This window comes from Lactuca sativa, chromosome 4 (genome assembly GCF_002870075.4).
Source record: "Lactuca sativa cultivar Salinas chromosome 4, Lsat_Salinas_v11, whole genome shotgun sequence".
Taxonomy (NCBI): domain Eukaryota; kingdom Viridiplantae; phylum Streptophyta; class Magnoliopsida; order Asterales; family Asteraceae; genus Lactuca; species Lactuca sativa.
The window spans coordinates 264,495,713-264,513,611 of NC_056626.2; the positions used below are offsets into that span (position 1 = coordinate 264,495,713).

The following is a 17,899-nucleotide window of genomic DNA, read 5'->3' on the forward strand; positions in this document are numbered from 1 at the left end:
ACAAAATTATTCAATTAGAATATTCTACATATACACATTAATTATGTCTTATTAACAGTACATATAAATTTAAATGAAATCATAATATTCAGAATAATCAACTTAAAACGATTCACCTTTCGCAAATCAGAGTATTCTAATTATAATATTATACTTCTATTCATGTTAGTACTCAACCTATAACATTATTCTACAAGAATATTATATATGTACATTCAACATGCATATCATTCTTTTAGAATATTCTACTTCTATACATGTTAGTATCCAAGCTATACTATTATTCTTTGTGAATATAACTTATTAAAAGATATCATAATAATTAGAATAATTAAATTAAAAAATAAATCATAATAAGTATAATATCAAGTAATTAAATGAAACCAGAATATTCATAATAATCAACTTAAAACAAATCAACTTTTACAAATTTGAATATTCTAATTGTAATATTATAGTTCTATACATGTTACCAGTCAAAATATAACATTATTTTGTAAAAATATTATATATGTACATATTTTATTCTTTTAGAATATTCTAATTTTATACATGTTAACAATTAGCCTATAATATTATTATGTAAGAACAATCGATATGTACAGCCAACATGTATATTTTTTGTTTTAGAACAATATACATGTAGATTAGAACTAATCATATTTCCAACCATTCTATTAAGCAGTAATCATATTACCAAACATATAATTAAGTAGTCATCATATAATCAACAATACCAATTGATTTACAAAACATTAAGCAATCATTAATATCTAATTTATTCAAAAAACATAAAAGAAGAAAATGTTTTCATGTTAGATAACCATATTTCCAAACATTCAGACTTGCAACAATTCTAATTTTCATTCCTTTCCAGTGCATCCCTTGATTCAATTCTTTATTTCATCAACCTACATCAACAAAATCAAAATTACTCACTTGGTCGCCATCTTCAGCTTTCAACCCTTTACGGCGTTCCTTGTTTTTGAGTTTCTTTGAATCCAACCCACTTTTTTCATTTTCTTGATTACTGGTACTTGAAAACATAGTATCTAAGAATAATTCCAATATTTTTAAACATCATTAAATATTATAAAATTTAGCTTGAACATTACGACTTAAATACTAAACAACACATTAAAATCCTTTTTTTTTATAACAAACATTACCAAGTACACTTCATTACAAAAATGACCAGAAACAAGCCAATGATAACATAAGCCAAAAACATGGATAAATGGTGAGTAGACATACCATTCCTTTCAATATAAAAGCAAATTCATTTGCATCATACTTGTTGCTTTTCATTTCTGTGACAAGATGTGTGAAGTTATCAGAGAGCTTTACATCATCTTGGACTTCTACAAAGTTCACTTGATTAAGAAGATTGTAAAGTTCACTAACAAGCCTCTGTTTTGATTAAGAAGATTATGTTACAAATTATCTTAAACAAGTTTAGAACAACAAACATCAATCACTCGTAACATTATCAACTAATTTATTCTACTATAGAGTAATATATATTTTTTAAACTACTGTACTTATTGTAAAGTATCTTAAGTTAAAAGTAAATTTCAAACACTTACAGCAAGCTAAAACATTAATAAGTAAATATTATTTTATAAAATATCTTAAGTTAACAACAAACATTATCACTTAGAACAACATCATAACAATCAAAATAAACCTAGTTGCAGTAAATAAATTTTATTAAAAAACTATAAACCTACCTATAATAAACAACTTTATTGATAACTTTGACTACAATAAAGCTATATAAGACATTTAGTATCAAAGATTCTGAAATTTTGAAATTGATTGCTAACCCTAGCTACAGTAAGTTGGATAAAATACTAACCATAGGTGTAGTAAACAAGTAAATTACTATAGTACATAATTTCACAATAGTGTTTTATAAATCATTATCATATAATATCCAAAATCAGAATCGAAATCAGAATCATAAAAACAAACTAAACGAGATATTAGTGTCATCTAACCTGATTGTTGAACTATATGATCAAAATCGGAATCAAGATATTCAAAATTAGATGTATCCGAGCTTTGATTTGTGGTAGAATGAAATTGAGGTTTTCAGAATGAGAATCAAAATTAGTTTCTTCAAGTTATTCTTGAGAGATTTGAAACAAAATTTTACTGTGAACGAACTTTGAATTGATGAAAGAAAAATGTAATCATGATTTAGAATATGAATCAGAACACTGAAAATCAAAATGAGAATGAATCATAATCGATTCTTAGGGTTTTTGAAGAAACATTTCATAATCAAAATCAAATTGATTCAGTGATTTTAGGAAGAACAATGTGAAGCAGAATCAAAATGAAAGGAGATCGAATCCAAGTAAGTTCTTCGATCAAGAATGCAAATCAGGAAAAAGGATGCTTTTTAGGGTTTGTTGGAGGGCGAGAGTTTTCTGATGCGTGAAGAATGAATGAATCTGTTTGACTCACGATTGCAGATCAATTAAAACCAAAGTTACGATACTACCCCTCTGTGTCTTTCATTAATCCCAAAGTTTAATAGAATTTCAAAAATACCACCGCCTCTATATTGATCTAATCTGATTTAATCTCATCCATAGATCATGGTAGATGAATGGTCCAAATATTGTCCCTATGTCTCACAAAATATCATTGTCTCATATGAACTCAACCCTATATATATATATATATATATATATATATATATATATATATATATATATATATATATATATATATATATATATATATATATATATATATATATATATATATATATATATAATATGACCAGTTAAATTAAGTTTTATATTTTAAAAACAAGACTTCAAATGCGATGGATTTTTAATGTGAATTAATACTTTTTATACTATATGATTTTAGAACATCTATTGTCTTAAACTTTGATTAAAGTGACATTGTTAATGTTACTTTTGTGATATCGAGATTGACATAATAAAAAATTGATATTTTATATGTAATTTTTTATGATAAGATTTACTGCATAATTCTTTTTTATTTCTTATTTGAGTTTAACATTTGAGATCTATGTCATAAGTTTTGGTAAAAATAACAAATGATTTATTTTGTTAGATGATGCCTCGTTTTATTTTAAACACAATCTGGTTTATAGTTCGATTGTATATATATAAAATAACTGATAGTAATAATAAAACAAAAATCTATGTGTAAAACACAAAACACATGGGGTTCCACACAAAAGTGATAGTTGCTATAAGTTTTGCATTTAGCTAAGTTCATGGAAATTTTTGTGTTGTGTCGTATGTTTTTTAGAACGAGACATCTTTCATTAAAAAATTATGTCGCGCAACATGATTTTTTTAACATATGAAGGACCTAACTCATTGGCCTTTACAATCGTCACCTAACATAATTTAACAGTCACCAACCTTCTATCTCGACGTTACATACATCGATCTCTAATTGTCTCCTTCCCCAACATACTAGATCGCCATCTGGCCCATCTCAGGTTTGGTGGATCTGCATCCTTGCGCTCTCATTTCACTAGGGTTCTGGTTCAAAGCTTCTTTCCCCATTCACCAATCGCCAAAAACTGAAAAGTGTTTAACATCCAAACGTATTGACTCTGCAAAAAGTAGGTGTGATGCTTGAACATAAACAAAAAGTTAGCACCCATGGTCCATGAGGTCGAAAAGTCGAGTTGTTCTATCGATTGTTGCTATGACACTATTATGCAAAATGAAAATAATCGTTATCTGTCATTTTGTGTGGATAAACGACGAGTTTATGTAAGACTATTATATTAAAAATTGTTTAATGTTTACAATTTGATATTAATTTTTTTTTATCAAAAACGTATAATATATAGGTCTTATATCTAGTTATCGTAATAGAACAATAATAAATATAGGGACATGATTCATTTGAAAAATGAAATTGCTAACATGTTTTACAAACTAAAGTTATTATTTGTATTAATTTTATTTGTGATATGGTAGTTTTACTTATCTCATAATCAGATAAAAACTTAGAGTTTATATATAAATATATTTTATAATATAAGTATGTCTTAAGATTTAGATGATCTTTCTCGTAAGATACTAAAATAATAATGTTTTAATATTTAAATAATGTTTCTTGAAAGATGCAAATCTTGGTGATATCCAACATATATTATCATAATTTAATTTGAAGATATTTTCTTTTAAAATATTGACATGCATCATGCATGGTCCAATAAATGTTGACCAGTGTCTAAAATATATTATCATAATTTAATTTAAGACAAAATTGCAAAAATGGTTCCTATGGTTGATAAATTTATGTGTTTTTAGTCCAAAACGAAATGTTGGTGTACTACTGGTCCAATTTTAAATACCTTGTGTGGTTTTGGTCCATATGGTTGTATTTTCTTGTGTTTTTGGTCCACATCCCACCTAAAATGACTAATACGCCCCTTAAATAATTATATTTTAATATCTTTTATTTATTTTCTTATTCATATAATAAAATGAAAAACAAAAACAACATAAACCCACACACACACACACACACACTCTCTCTCTCTCTCTCTCTCTCTCTCTCTTCTTTTTTCTGTATGTCATCCTCCCAACCGGAACCTCCACCACCAAAATAAAATCAAACCCACAACAACACCACCATACCTTCTGGGACACTAGCTTCATCGGCATGACTTCATCGGACCACCCTTTTATGATGGAGGACATTTTTCCGGTTCCTACATCTCTGAGACCTCCATCTCATATGCCTTCAAGATGGTGCTGCCCCAAACGCACTTAAATCCCCAAATCAAATCCAAAAACTGAAGTCCTCATTTCAAATTCTCCTCTAAAATCGAATCCGAAAATTGTTTCCAATCTTGTTTTTAGGAACCAAAATTAAAAGTCGGTAGTGGTGTAGAGACTGAGAGGAGATAGAGTGAGGGGGTTTAATAGATTTTAGAGGAATGAGCTTGTAGTGGTAGGCTATGTAGTGGAGTAGAGAACAAATGAGAGTAAGACTTGAATCGATTGCTTGTCGCTGGAGATGGAGTTGGGGAAGCTGTGATGGTCTTCGATTTGATGGTGGTGGCAGACAAAAGGAAGCAAATGTGGACCAAATTGGACAAGGTGAAACCAATATTGGCGGTGATGGCGGTCTAGTGAAGCTTGGTGGAGGTTGTATGGTTGTGGCAGTTGGCTGGTGGTGGGTAAAGAAGAGGTATTGACCTAATTTTTTTATCATCTTCTACAATCCCATTACCGAAGGCTCCATGTTTGGTGGGTGATTCGATTTGGGGTTTAAATTCCCCTGCTGTCTCTGTTGACCCAGTTCATCACTCCTTCCCCAATGTAAGAATAGATCAATGGGGTGTGAAGGTTTCCGGCGGTATCGATGCTGGCGAATGGTGATGGTAGTGGGGTGGGGAGTCTAACAACCAGGCCTTTGGAAAAGGTTGTGGTGGTTGCACTACTAGAAAAAAGGCCTTTTACGACGCTCATTGCGCGTCGTAAAACGCTCAGACGACGCGCAAATGCGTGTCAAGGAAGGCCCTGTCATAAAGAGAGACGACGCGCTTTTGCGCGTCGTCTATAGACGAAGCGCATTTACGACGCGCGGTTACGACACGCAATGCGTATCAAGGAAGGCCCTGTCATAAAGGAAGACGACACGCATTCGCGTGTCGTAACCTTACGACGCGCGTGTTAATGACACGCAATGCGTATCAAGAAAGCCCCTGTCAAGAAAGGCCATGTCATAAATGAAGATGACATACATTTTTGCGTATCGTAAATTTAAATGTTTAAAAAAAAATTTATATATTTATTAATTTTTAAATTAAATTTTCATTTAATTTCTTATAACATAAATAAAATACCATATACAAAAAATACAATCCATTGCATAATATAAAATAAATTGCACAAATTATAATGTCATACAAAAAATCATTCAAATGTTAAACAAAAATAATACATTGCTAACATGTGTTATACATTCCTATAAAACTAACAAATAATCATACAACTCTGTTTCTTACTGGAAAGGAATGCCAAACATGATTACAAGTCTCCCTTAATCTTGAACTTCGCCACCACCGACGTAAGAAAAAAACTGCGTATAAATATCAAAAAACAAGATATGAGCCAATCATTCTATGACTCAAGGAAAAATATCATTAGAGAAATGTGAAAAAAAATATGAAATAAATGAATGAAAGTGCATTGCTATTTCTTTAATACTTACTGCATAGAGTAAGACTTGGACATCATCTATAGTTTTGAAGGACATTGATGTCTCCCTATGCTGCACATATTAAAAATAAAAAAGAACAAAATTGAGTAACATATGGATTCATATATCTATCAATTGTATTGTAAATTGTAAATTAAATAAATAAGCATTAAGCATACATACCACTACAGATGCAATGCCAGGAAAAAGCATCATAAACACATCAAGGGTAAAGGTCGAAACATTCCCCTGTTTGCACACGCCTTGCCTTACCCCTTCTCTAAACCAACAAAAAAAAGCAATATAGAAAGTAGTCAACTACCTTGACCAACAAAGTCAAAGGGTAAAAAGGTAACTTACTTGGCCAGCAGATGCTTGTGATATCCATGAAGGCAACAAACAAGGAGTGTTGTTCGAGGCATCATAAGTAGTCTCTTTAGCTGCAGTATATAAAACACCAAAAAATAAACTACGTTGGAGCACTCAAACTAAAAAACAAAAACAAGGACTCAAATCATTGAGGTGGATGCATTTATAACATATAAGTGGGTAGTTGTTGGCCAATTGAGCGTGCAACTTGGCTCAAATTTTCCTTCAAACCCTGAAAAGAATCACAGAAAGGTTCACAAAAGTCCTAATCTTGGAAGCATAATTGTATAATGAACAAGATTAATGAAATGAAAGCCCACAAATACCTCAAATTCTGTATTTATGACAACTATTCAAGGGATAATCTGATAATATGGTGATCCAGAGAATGTATATTGCTAAGTTGGATGTAGATATAGTTGTGCATCACCATTAAAAGAAGGGAGAGGTGTGGTCACTGGAGAATACAATATTATAGCTAAATACCAATATACTCTTCTACTCATACAAACAAACAAACCCAATATTTCTCACTTGTAAATTTTGTCAAACAATACAATAACAACTAACCAATATTCTCTCACCCATTCCAATTCCATTCCATTCCCATCACAAATCTTCATTACCGGATTGAAAACTTCTCATTTCCATTATAATAATTTTATCTAAACACCCAAAAATCAACATCTTCACGCATGCAAATCTTTATCTAAACTCCACACACCTAACTTTTGAGGACTATTTTCGTTTACAGTGTTCACTCCGTATTCTACATTTATCAAAGGATCTCTCTCTCTCTCTCTCTCTCTCTCTCTCTCTTTTTCTCTCCTTCAACAATATAAAACAATCAGACAATGAGAAAAATATATGAGGAATGGAATGGAATAAGCAAGGGAATGGAACTGATGATTACCTGAGATAATTATGTTATGGTTCAATGACTTTTCGTATATAAGTTGATTTGATGAAACCTTGTATTTCTTTTGGATTGTATTTGTCATCTGAGATAGATCTATTAAGATTCAACATATGGGTCCCACATGACATAACATAGCAAATGTCACTGTGAAAAATAAAAAATATTGTAATTTTTTGTCCAATGCAAAAAGATAAAAATACCCTTGTGATTCTCACCATTAAAAAGGCCTAGAAAGCTTGTCAATGGGACAAAATTGAAATATTTTGCCTCACCCCAAAGAGGTGGGACAAGGATTTGATTTGGATCTCTCATATGTGAAAAAGACATAAATACCCTTATGATTCAAAATATTTAAAGCAAGGATACAGTCTAAGCAACACAAGTTGTAAGGACTGCTAGCAGGGATAAAACACTACCCAACATGTTGAGTTGCAGGTCAGTTACAGTTGCAATTTGATAATCACCAAGCAGCAGTTCTAACTGTTGAAACTTTATTTGGCAACATCATTTTTGCAAGAGGAAGTAATGCCCCTTGAGAAATCAGAATTTGTCTCGGTTCTTCACCTTCTCCTGCAACATTTCCTAATGCTTATGCACACTGCTCTGCAACAGGCATTGAACTCTTTTTTGGATAACAATTACAAAATTAGAATTACGCCATTGAAGTGATATGAAAAAATCAAGAAATATTAAAAACTAAGTACTTAACACTAACCTCCAATTTGAGCAATGAGTAAAGGTAATGCAGGCAATTAAGCTCTTGTTTCTTTAGGTTTTCCAGCAGCTATGTTTGTAAGACACCAAGCTGCTTCAAGCAACTGTATTATGGATCCAGAATAAAAATTAAAACATATTAAAAAGGGTATGCTAAAAAGAAAGAAGGTCATTACTAATATTATTATTGTTTATTACCTGCTCATCATGGGAACTGCTCTGTAGATAAGAGGGGTATCAGATCTTCAACAAAATGGATATGAATGTGTAAAGCTTCCAGTCTTGACCAGCCTGCCCTTGTCCTGTGCACCATCCATAATAAAAAGAATCATTATTTATTTTACGCATTTGCCCCTGTTCATAATCATATACCATTCAACTATTCTTGCCTTCACTTCATGAATAATATATTTATCTGTACGCATCTTTTGGAGACCTGTTCAAGTAATAGTTATTGGCAACCAATTTTTCCTGCATAACCCAATTATTAAAAATTAAAAAATAATAATAAATTTAAAAAGTACAATAATGCTCTTATTGATACGCACCAGATGAGACTGCACATTTGCCATCTTCTTTTCATCAAACTCATACTCTTTAACAGGTACTTTTGTAGCCTTTTAACATACAACAACAATACTAGTATCAAAAATGGATTACACAAGATGAGACAGGGGCCTTGATTTGATAATCAAATATTGCAATACTCAGTGAAGCAAATAATCAAACACTTAGTGGGCAGTAAAAACTTAATTGTGTTGATTGAAAAGAAGTTTAGGGACGTAAAGGAGAAGAGGAGAACCTGAATGAACGAATCTGGCATATGGTTAGATGTTTTTACCAGAGACGGTAACAATGGTACTCATAGAGAACAAGATTAAGAAGCAGACACTACATTGATTTTCTAGAAAGAAAATGGCAAACAGTTAGTAATTGATCCAAAATCAATAATCGGCACATCACCTGCACTCGAATTGATGACATCGTTAGCTTCCCGAAACTCCAGCGACACTGTTAGTTGGCCTGGACTCCGGCGACTCATCTGACCTACACCACGACGACGTCAGTTGTACCAGCGACTCATCTAATCCCAAATCTGATCTTCAACCTTCGGTTTCTAATCTTCAACCTCGAACTTGAGCCCTATAGCTCCTCACAACCCCTTGACAACCTTTGAACGCCACCTCACATCCTCACCTGCAAATAAAAAAAGAAATAATAAGAAGGGAGAAGAAGGGTTGTGATCGAGCTAGAGGAAGAAAAGAGGAAGAATACGCACATCATTTCTTTCTTCTTTCTTCTTTCTTCTTTCTTCTTTTCGCTCTCCAACTCTGGCTATAAATACGAAAGCGCAAGAGATATTGAGAGAATAGATAAAGATCGGATCGGAGATGTTGAGTTTCATCCTGTTAAGCAACTCGGTTTCATGGGAGTCGCATATTAGGTAACAGGGAGAAGTCGTGTTCCCCTAATTTGCTGAATGGATGAAGAAATAGGACCAAGGATAGAAGCACAACTAGACTAGGGTTTGTAAACATGGGGAGTCATTGTAGATGGAGTAGGGTAGAGGTGAAGAGGAGTGAGCGGGGTACTTCAAAATTTTGGGGGATTTTCCATGTTTCTAGTGGTGGCGGCTGCTAGGTTTTACAGAGAGTAGCAGGGGAGAAAATGAAAGAAGATATTACTATTTCAAATGTGTTATGTTTGATTAGGGTTTGCACATAGAAGGAAGTGAAAGTCGATCGGAGAAGAAGGGGTTTGCAGAGAGAAAGAAGGGAGAGAATGAAGTTGATTTGGCGGGTGTAGAGAGTAGAGAGGAAGAGGAAGCGGGTGTTCAAAATTTTGGGGGATTTAGTTTCCCCCCTGAGTCCCAGAAACGCGTGTTTATTAAAATTATAAAGCGACATTTGTAGAGGACGCCCTTTTTATTATAGGTGTCCTCCGTGTTTTTAATATTTTTACATGAGACACTAATTTAAGGGCACTCAGTAATGCGCGACCTAAATCCTTAAAATTTTTGAAGAGATGACACTTTTTTAATGTCGCTCTCTAATGCGTAACATAAATCAAAGAGCGTCGTGTTTTGCGCGTCGTAAAAGGTCTTTTTTCTAGTAGTGTTGCGATCTAGGTGAACTCCGGCGACAATAGTTGTTGATAATGGAGGTTCCAGATATCGGTGATGAGGGTGGTGCCGATGATGAAGGGCTTGTTTAAGATAAGATTGGGGAATGAGTTATTTGTTTTTATTTTTTAGTTTTAAGTTAAATATATATATATATATATATATATATATATATATATATATATATATATATATATATATATAAATTAAATTAGTTTATGTATTTCAACAATTAAAGAAAATAAAAAAATATAAATTATAAGGGCATAACTGTCATTTTAAGTGTATAGGGACCAAAAACAATAGAAAGATCTAATTTTGGACCAATGGTGCGTTAACATTCCGTTTTGGACAAAAAAACACATAAATTTGCCAACCATAGGGACCATTTTTGCAATTTTGTCTTAATTTAAAGATATTTTCTTAAAATATTGCCATACAACATACATGGTCCAGTAAATGCTGACATTTAGTTTAAAGACTAGGTGTCCAACATATATTATCATAACTAGGTGAATGTCCGCGCGTTGCGCAGAAACACTTATATAGTTGAAGTCTTTACAAATATATGATTTTTTAAATATAACAATAACGTTGTTTTTAAATTTGATATAATAATTTGTATATACTAAGTTGATATAATATATTGATTATTTTGAATTATATGATAATATATACATTTATTATAACTTCATAATCTCAATCGTTTGAATGACTTCTACCCGCGAGTTACACATGAATAAAATTAAATATAATATATAATTTGATGTTATTTATAGTTGTTTTTATTGTTAATTAATGTTTTAAAACTTATTTGCTTAATGTTTTAATTTCTATCATTATAATTATTTAAAACATCAAACACTGTTTTTTTTTTATTTTAAAGCTAACAATATAATCATTTATATAGAGTTGATTTTAACTATTGTTATTGTAAGTTATTTTAAGCTACTTATTTGGAAACTTTTAACGATTATAAAAATATATTTAAGAAATATTTTAGTTAAATTGAAATTACAATTTAGTTTTTGCTTTTACCACTACAATTTATCACTTTTAACTATTTAAAAAATATTCTTTAGTTTTTTTAAATGGAATTGAAATTTATATTTGAGTTGACATTTTAATGCACAGAAACGCCTATATAGTTGAAGTGTTTACAAATATATATTTTTTTAAAATATAACACTAACGTTGTTGTTAAATTTGATATAATAATCCGTATATTAATTTGATATAATATATTGATTATTTTGAATTATATGATAATATATAAATCTATTATAACGTCATAATCTCAATCTTTTGAATGACTTCTACTCGCGAGTTACACATCAATAAAATTAAATATTATATATGGTTTAATATTATTTATAGTTGTTATTTTTAACTAATTTTTTAAAATTTATTTGCTTAATGTTTTAATTTCTATTATTATAATTATTTAAAACATCAAACATTATTTTTTGATTTTAAAGGTAACAATATAATCATTTATATAGAGTTATTTTTAACTATTGTTATTATAAGTTATTTTAAGCTACTTATTTGAAAATTTTTAACGATTATATAAATATATTTAGGAAATATTTTAGTTAAACTAATATTACAATTTAGTTTTTGCATTTATCACTTTTAACTATTTACAAAATATTATTTGGTTTTTTTAGTGGAACAGAAATTTATATTTAAGTTGACATTGTAATGTTATATTTAAATTAACAATTTAAGTATTTTGTCCAAACTGTTCAACAATTGTAGCTTTAAACTGATAATGGTTTACATGCAACAATATTTTAAATCTAATAAATTAAGTATAATATATTAAAATTTAAAGACATAACTTTATAAACAGAAGTAAAGATATTATTTTAAAATTGAAATTTAGTCTATTTATGATTACACTTTAAGTTTGATATTTATTTAACCTTATTAACCAACTTACAACCATTATTAGAAAGACACTACAATTTATCACTTTTAACTATTTATAAAATAATCTTTGGGTTGTCTAAGTTTAATAAAATTTATATTTAAGTTGAGCCTATAATGTTATATTTTAATTAATAATTTAAGTATTTTATACAAATTGTTTAAAAATTATACATTTAAAATGATAATGGTTTACATCCAACAATATATTAAAACTATTAAATTAAGTATAATATGTTAAAAGTTAAAAAACATAATTTTATAAGTAGAATTAAAGGTATTATTTAATATTGAAATTTAGTTTATGTATGAATACACTTTAGATTTGATATTTATTTAACCTAATTACCAAATTATAATTATTATTATACAGAAATTGAAAAGTCATGAGAGTTTCAAATGAATGTGGTGAAAGAAAAAAAGAATTGGGATTTCAAATGCATGAGATTCAAGAAAAAATGCTAGCTTTATATGTATGTATGATTTAATTTAAAGAAATTTAAATTAGACATGTCCATTAATCGCGTTTCAAATGTCATTAGGAGTTATAGAGATTTAGTTTATTAGATGGAGTAGAAAGAGCTGTAGTTTGTGAGATGAGTTGAAACCAGAAAATGATTAAACAGAAAAAACAAAAATATGTTTTTGGATTGATATAATGGAATGTGAATAAAATAATGAATATACGTAGAACTGTGGTTCTAAAATTATTTTGTTAGTATATGTAAAATTGTTTTATATTAATAAATAATTAATTAGTTGAATTCTGTATTTTTGTGATATAATGAATGGAGATAATCTACGAAAAACTTATCGTTGAACTTGGTAATTTATAACGATTATACTGGCGTAATTAGTTTCGCAATCTGAAGATATTTTTGAGTGTTAAGTTCAAAATAAAATAACATACAATTTATTAATTTCTTTTGGATTCATACGCCTAGACCTGGCAATGGGGCGGGTTTGGAACGAATCGACCTTGATCCAAACCCTTTTAACAAATTCCAAAGCCCGATCCAAACCCGCTCCATAACCCGCAGGGTTTTGAATAATCAAACTCATACCCTTATCCACCGAATCAACATATTTCCAAACCCGCCCCGTAACCCGTAGGTTTTTTGAATAATCAAACACATTTTACTTAAATCATAAAATCACATTTGTTAAATAAAACAAATGTTGATTTAGAAAACACATTATGTACTCGAAGACTTTCGATTGGAATTAAAATCATTATTGTAGTTACATCCAATTGGTTTTTGACCATTGATTGCATTGATAGAGAATAACAATTACAAACTTTCTTCCAGTTCATAAATGAATTTATTGATTTATAAATGATATTGGTGTTTATATGATGAAATATAAATGAAATGACATCATGATTCTTGGAAGAAGACTGGAAGTCTAGAAGTTGAGTCCCCGAGTCCTATGTATAAATAGTTTAGTCTTTGGCCTTTTCTCTTCGGACTTTCGATTGAAATTTAAAGTAAAATTTAGGTAGTATAAAATATAAATGTATAATTCTAAAATTTATATGCGGCGGGTTATAAGTGGAGCGGATCGGTGATGATCCATACCCGACCCTTTTAATAAAAGGGTTAGCGGGTACGGGTCGTTAACGGGTAAATGGATCAAAAACTATGCTCCAAACCCGTATAAATGTTAAGAGTTTGGATCGGATCAGGGTCAAAACCCGCTCCATTGCCAGGCCTACATACGCCGATAAAATTTCATATTTTCACAGCTGATATACAATAAACATACTTTGTAACGCTTTTACCGAAAAAGAAAAACAAATGTTATAACGATGTAAATGAAAACATATTTTGAAAACAAAAATATATATTATTTGTAATATAAAAATGAAATGAAAAAAGAAAAACTATGCATTTATATAGATAAGAATGAGAAAAAGTCAAATATATATATATATATATATATATATATATATATATATATATATATATATATATATATATATATATATATATATATATATATATATATATATATATATATATATATATATATATATAGATCTGAGTACAATCCTAGACAATCATTTTGTAGATAAAAAAGCATTTTTAAAATGCAAAATAATTGAAAATTTTTAAAAATATTAAGGACACCAAAACTCAATTGGTTACCGAAAGAAAAACAAAAAATGATCACAACTCAAATCTGGTGGTCTCGGAACTATGCGATATTTTAAGACAAACCAATCCATAGAGGGAGTCCGTACTGGTGCATTGATACAGCAAACCAAAATCCCTAAAATTCCGTGGAAGCGGTTTTGGAACAATTCAACCTGCATCATAGAGTGAGTCGACAACCCAGAATGACAGAACCCATATAGAAATAACTGTGCACAAACCAAAGAGAAAGTAAGCCCCGTCGCTCTCACTACAACCTTTCACTTTAACCGGGCATAGGCCTTCTTTCCTAATTCATCTACTGGTCTTATCTTACAAGCACCAGAATGAGAGAAGGACGTCCTGGCTTGACTTTCTCACATAAAAACTTCATTAGTATAGATATGTAGCCCGTTCTGGGTCTTTAACCGAAACTGGGACTAGGCATGGAAAAGCTCGATCAACGTCCTTCTCTCCCGAGGTTCGAAATGTGGAGGTACCTTTACCGTCACCTGCTAGCTCTGTCCGCCACGGGTTAGCGACAAAGGATACCCGTTCGTAAGCTTTCCCAAAGCTTCACTCACTAACAATCCTAATCCACTTAGTCGATTAGCTGCTGGTCGTTCACTTAGCTTAGTGTTAGGGTTTTGAGGCTAGACCCTTGTTCCCTTAGTGCTTAGACCTTAGCCTACTAGCTAATCGATTAACTACAACCCCACTTCAAAGCAAGAAATCTCAATACTCTTCCAGGTGGTGGACCCAAAGCAAGCTTCATCCATATAACCTTAAGCGGGATAGGTGGGAGTAGAGACAGTGGACCGAATTCGTCTCTCTTGGAGAGAGGCGCATAAGCTCTCCCTTTGACTCAGGGGGCCTTCCACCACTTCGACTGATGCGGACGCGGTTCTCTCGTCGTGAAAGAAGTAATTAAAGGTAAGCCCCGGGTCAACCCGAACTCGTTGTTGCCTGTATAGCGTTTTTAAAACATTATTTTTGTCACTTTTTTTAATCAAAAACAAAAAATAAATAAAATAAAATAAATAAAAATAAAATAAAATAAATAACCATTTTTTTAATATATGTGAAATACTCTATTAGATAATTAGAATATTAGAATATTCGTAGAATATTAAAATAGTGTACATATCTAAAATATTTTAACATACTAAAAATCACATTGAAATAGTTACAGTTTAATATTTTATTAGAATATTTCACGTATTTTAAAAAAAACAGTAATGTTTTTATTTTTCTAGTTAAAGAAAATGAAGAAAATAATAATTCAAAAAAGAATATTTGGATTTTTTCTTTTATTTTGTATCTTAAAATTATTTTTAGATTTCATCTCACGATATCACAAAATTAACATTGTCTCAAATGAACATATATATATATATATATATATATATATATATATATATATATATATATATATATATATATATATATATATATATATATATATATGGGAAAATGACATAAATGTCCTATTATGTTTCTAGGGTTTACCTATTTAGCCACTTAACTTATTTTGTGGTAGTATAAGGGAATAAATTACACTTTGTCGGGTCGATTAGGTCCATTTGGACAAAATGAAGGAGTCATCCGGTTACCCCTTTGCCACATCAGATGTTTGTTGACCAATTATTCCTTAACCCAATACTATTCATCCTCTTCCCCATTCCTGTTACCTAATACACATTAGTAAACATCAAAATCATGTCGTCATGTTCTGATTTCATGCCTAAAATTTCTTGATTCAGAAAAAGAGGATATTGAAATGATCCAGTAGTTGGCGATGCCTGTGAATATGAGAAATCACACAATAATAAACATCAAAATCATGATTCAATCAGGTTAAAATTGAGAATTGCTTTACGTTACCTGGGAATTAGGGATCAAAACCAGAGAATCGAGCAATGAAGTGGGACTAATACCACAATGTATTTTAAGAATCGGAGGCCACACAGTAACTCGTGAGGAAGAAACCGAAACTCTGATACTATGAACTCTATCTCTATCCTCGGGACTACTTCCATCGTTACCTTTTTCGAAATCTTCTTCACGTTCATCTAATTTTATAGACTTCAAAACAAAAAAGTCATTGGAAATTAAACGGTTAGGAGTCGCAATTAGATCTCTCCACTCATCGTCATCTTCAGCGCAATCACCTCCGCTTTCTTCCTTCTCCGATATTTTCCTTGAAACTGAAAAACCAAAATCGAAATAACAGAGCATGATTTGATTTGATAATATGGAATTGACTGCAACTGTGTTGCAAAATCAATATGCAGTGTCGATAAAAACATGTGATTTTAGCTCAAAATTAAAGTCGGCATGCTTGGATTAAAACATATCTTTTTATCGATTAGATCTTAATAAGCAGCGGAGAGAGAGAGAGAGAGACAATAAAGTGGCCATTAGCATGAAAATTGGGAAGATATCGGCTGCCCAGGAAGTATTATGGGGAGATTTATGGTTTATTTTTTGTACATAATAAGAACAAAAATCTCCTTTATTTGTATATAATAAGAACAAAATGGAAATCAATTTTGAGAAAGTCAATGATTTTGACTTTTAAATGGAAAATAGCCGATGTGTCATTGAAACCTGCTATAATAGGTTAGAAGAACTAAAAATACAGGTTGCTTCTAACCTTATGCCCCTATAAAGACACGAAATTAATTTAGGGACTTAAAAGGTCAATTTTAGAAAGTTTGTAGGACATTTATGTCATTTTTCATATATATATATATATATATATATATATATATATATATATATATATATATATATATATATATATATATATATATATATATATATATATATATATATATATATATATATATATATCATGGTTGCAGAAATCACGATTAATCGCTTGGCGTTCTCCAACCGTCGATGATTAGGGCATTAATCGGAAATTTAGGATTAACCGGGTTTGGCGGGATTAATCGGTCAACAAAAGTAAAAAAAGTCGAAAAAGTCAAAAAAATCGAAAAAAAGGTCAAAAAATTTTAATTTTAATTTTTTTTTTAAAAATTCAAAAAACCAACTTTCTTTTTTTACTCTAAAACTTTCAAATTTTCAAAATTTCAAATATTATACCAAAATATTCATATTTTCGTATTTCCAGAATTTCAAATTACAATTTTTATTATTTTCTAATTTTGAAGTACTAGTTTGTCTTAAGATATATTAATATTTAATTAATTTTAATATTTTATAATAATTTATGGTCCCCGATTAATCCTCGATTAATCTCCGCCAAGACCGATTAATCCCTTAACACCAGTCGACCGCCAGCTACCGTCAAACGATTTCTGCAACCATGATATATATATATATATATATATATATATATATATATATATATATATATATATATATATATATATATATATATATATATATATATATAAAGAAAAACAATAGTATCATCAACTATGTAGTAAAGATATTAAAAAAAATAACAAAAAATTAAAA

General features: G+C 30.2%; 2 long non-coding RNA genes across 3 annotated transcripts; both read right to left on the minus strand.

The window, feature by feature from the left end:
• Nucleotides 1–8,207: 8,207 nt before the first annotated feature.
• On the minus strand, nucleotides 8,208–9,437 carry LOC111904446 (uncharacterized). The gene is made up of 3 exons (XR_008232210.1): nucleotides 8,770–9,437; nucleotides 8,420–8,692; nucleotides 8,208–8,325 (listed from the first exon to the last, which is right to left on the minus strand). It is a non-coding gene; the product is annotated as an uncharacterized LOC111904446 (long non-coding RNA).
• A 4,879-nt stretch (nucleotides 9,438–14,316) lies between these two features.
• On the minus strand, nucleotides 14,317–16,885 carry LOC111904464 (uncharacterized). Of its 2 annotated transcripts, none has more exons than XR_006190856.2 (3): nucleotides 16,295–16,885; nucleotides 15,937–16,212; nucleotides 14,317–15,376 (listed from the first exon to the last, which is right to left on the minus strand). It is a non-coding gene; the product is annotated as an uncharacterized LOC111904464 (long non-coding RNA). The 2 variants fall into 2 exon arrangements; XR_006190855.2 differs by having other exon boundaries at nucleotides 15,920–16,212.
• Nucleotides 16,886–17,899: the final 1,014 nt, after the last annotated feature.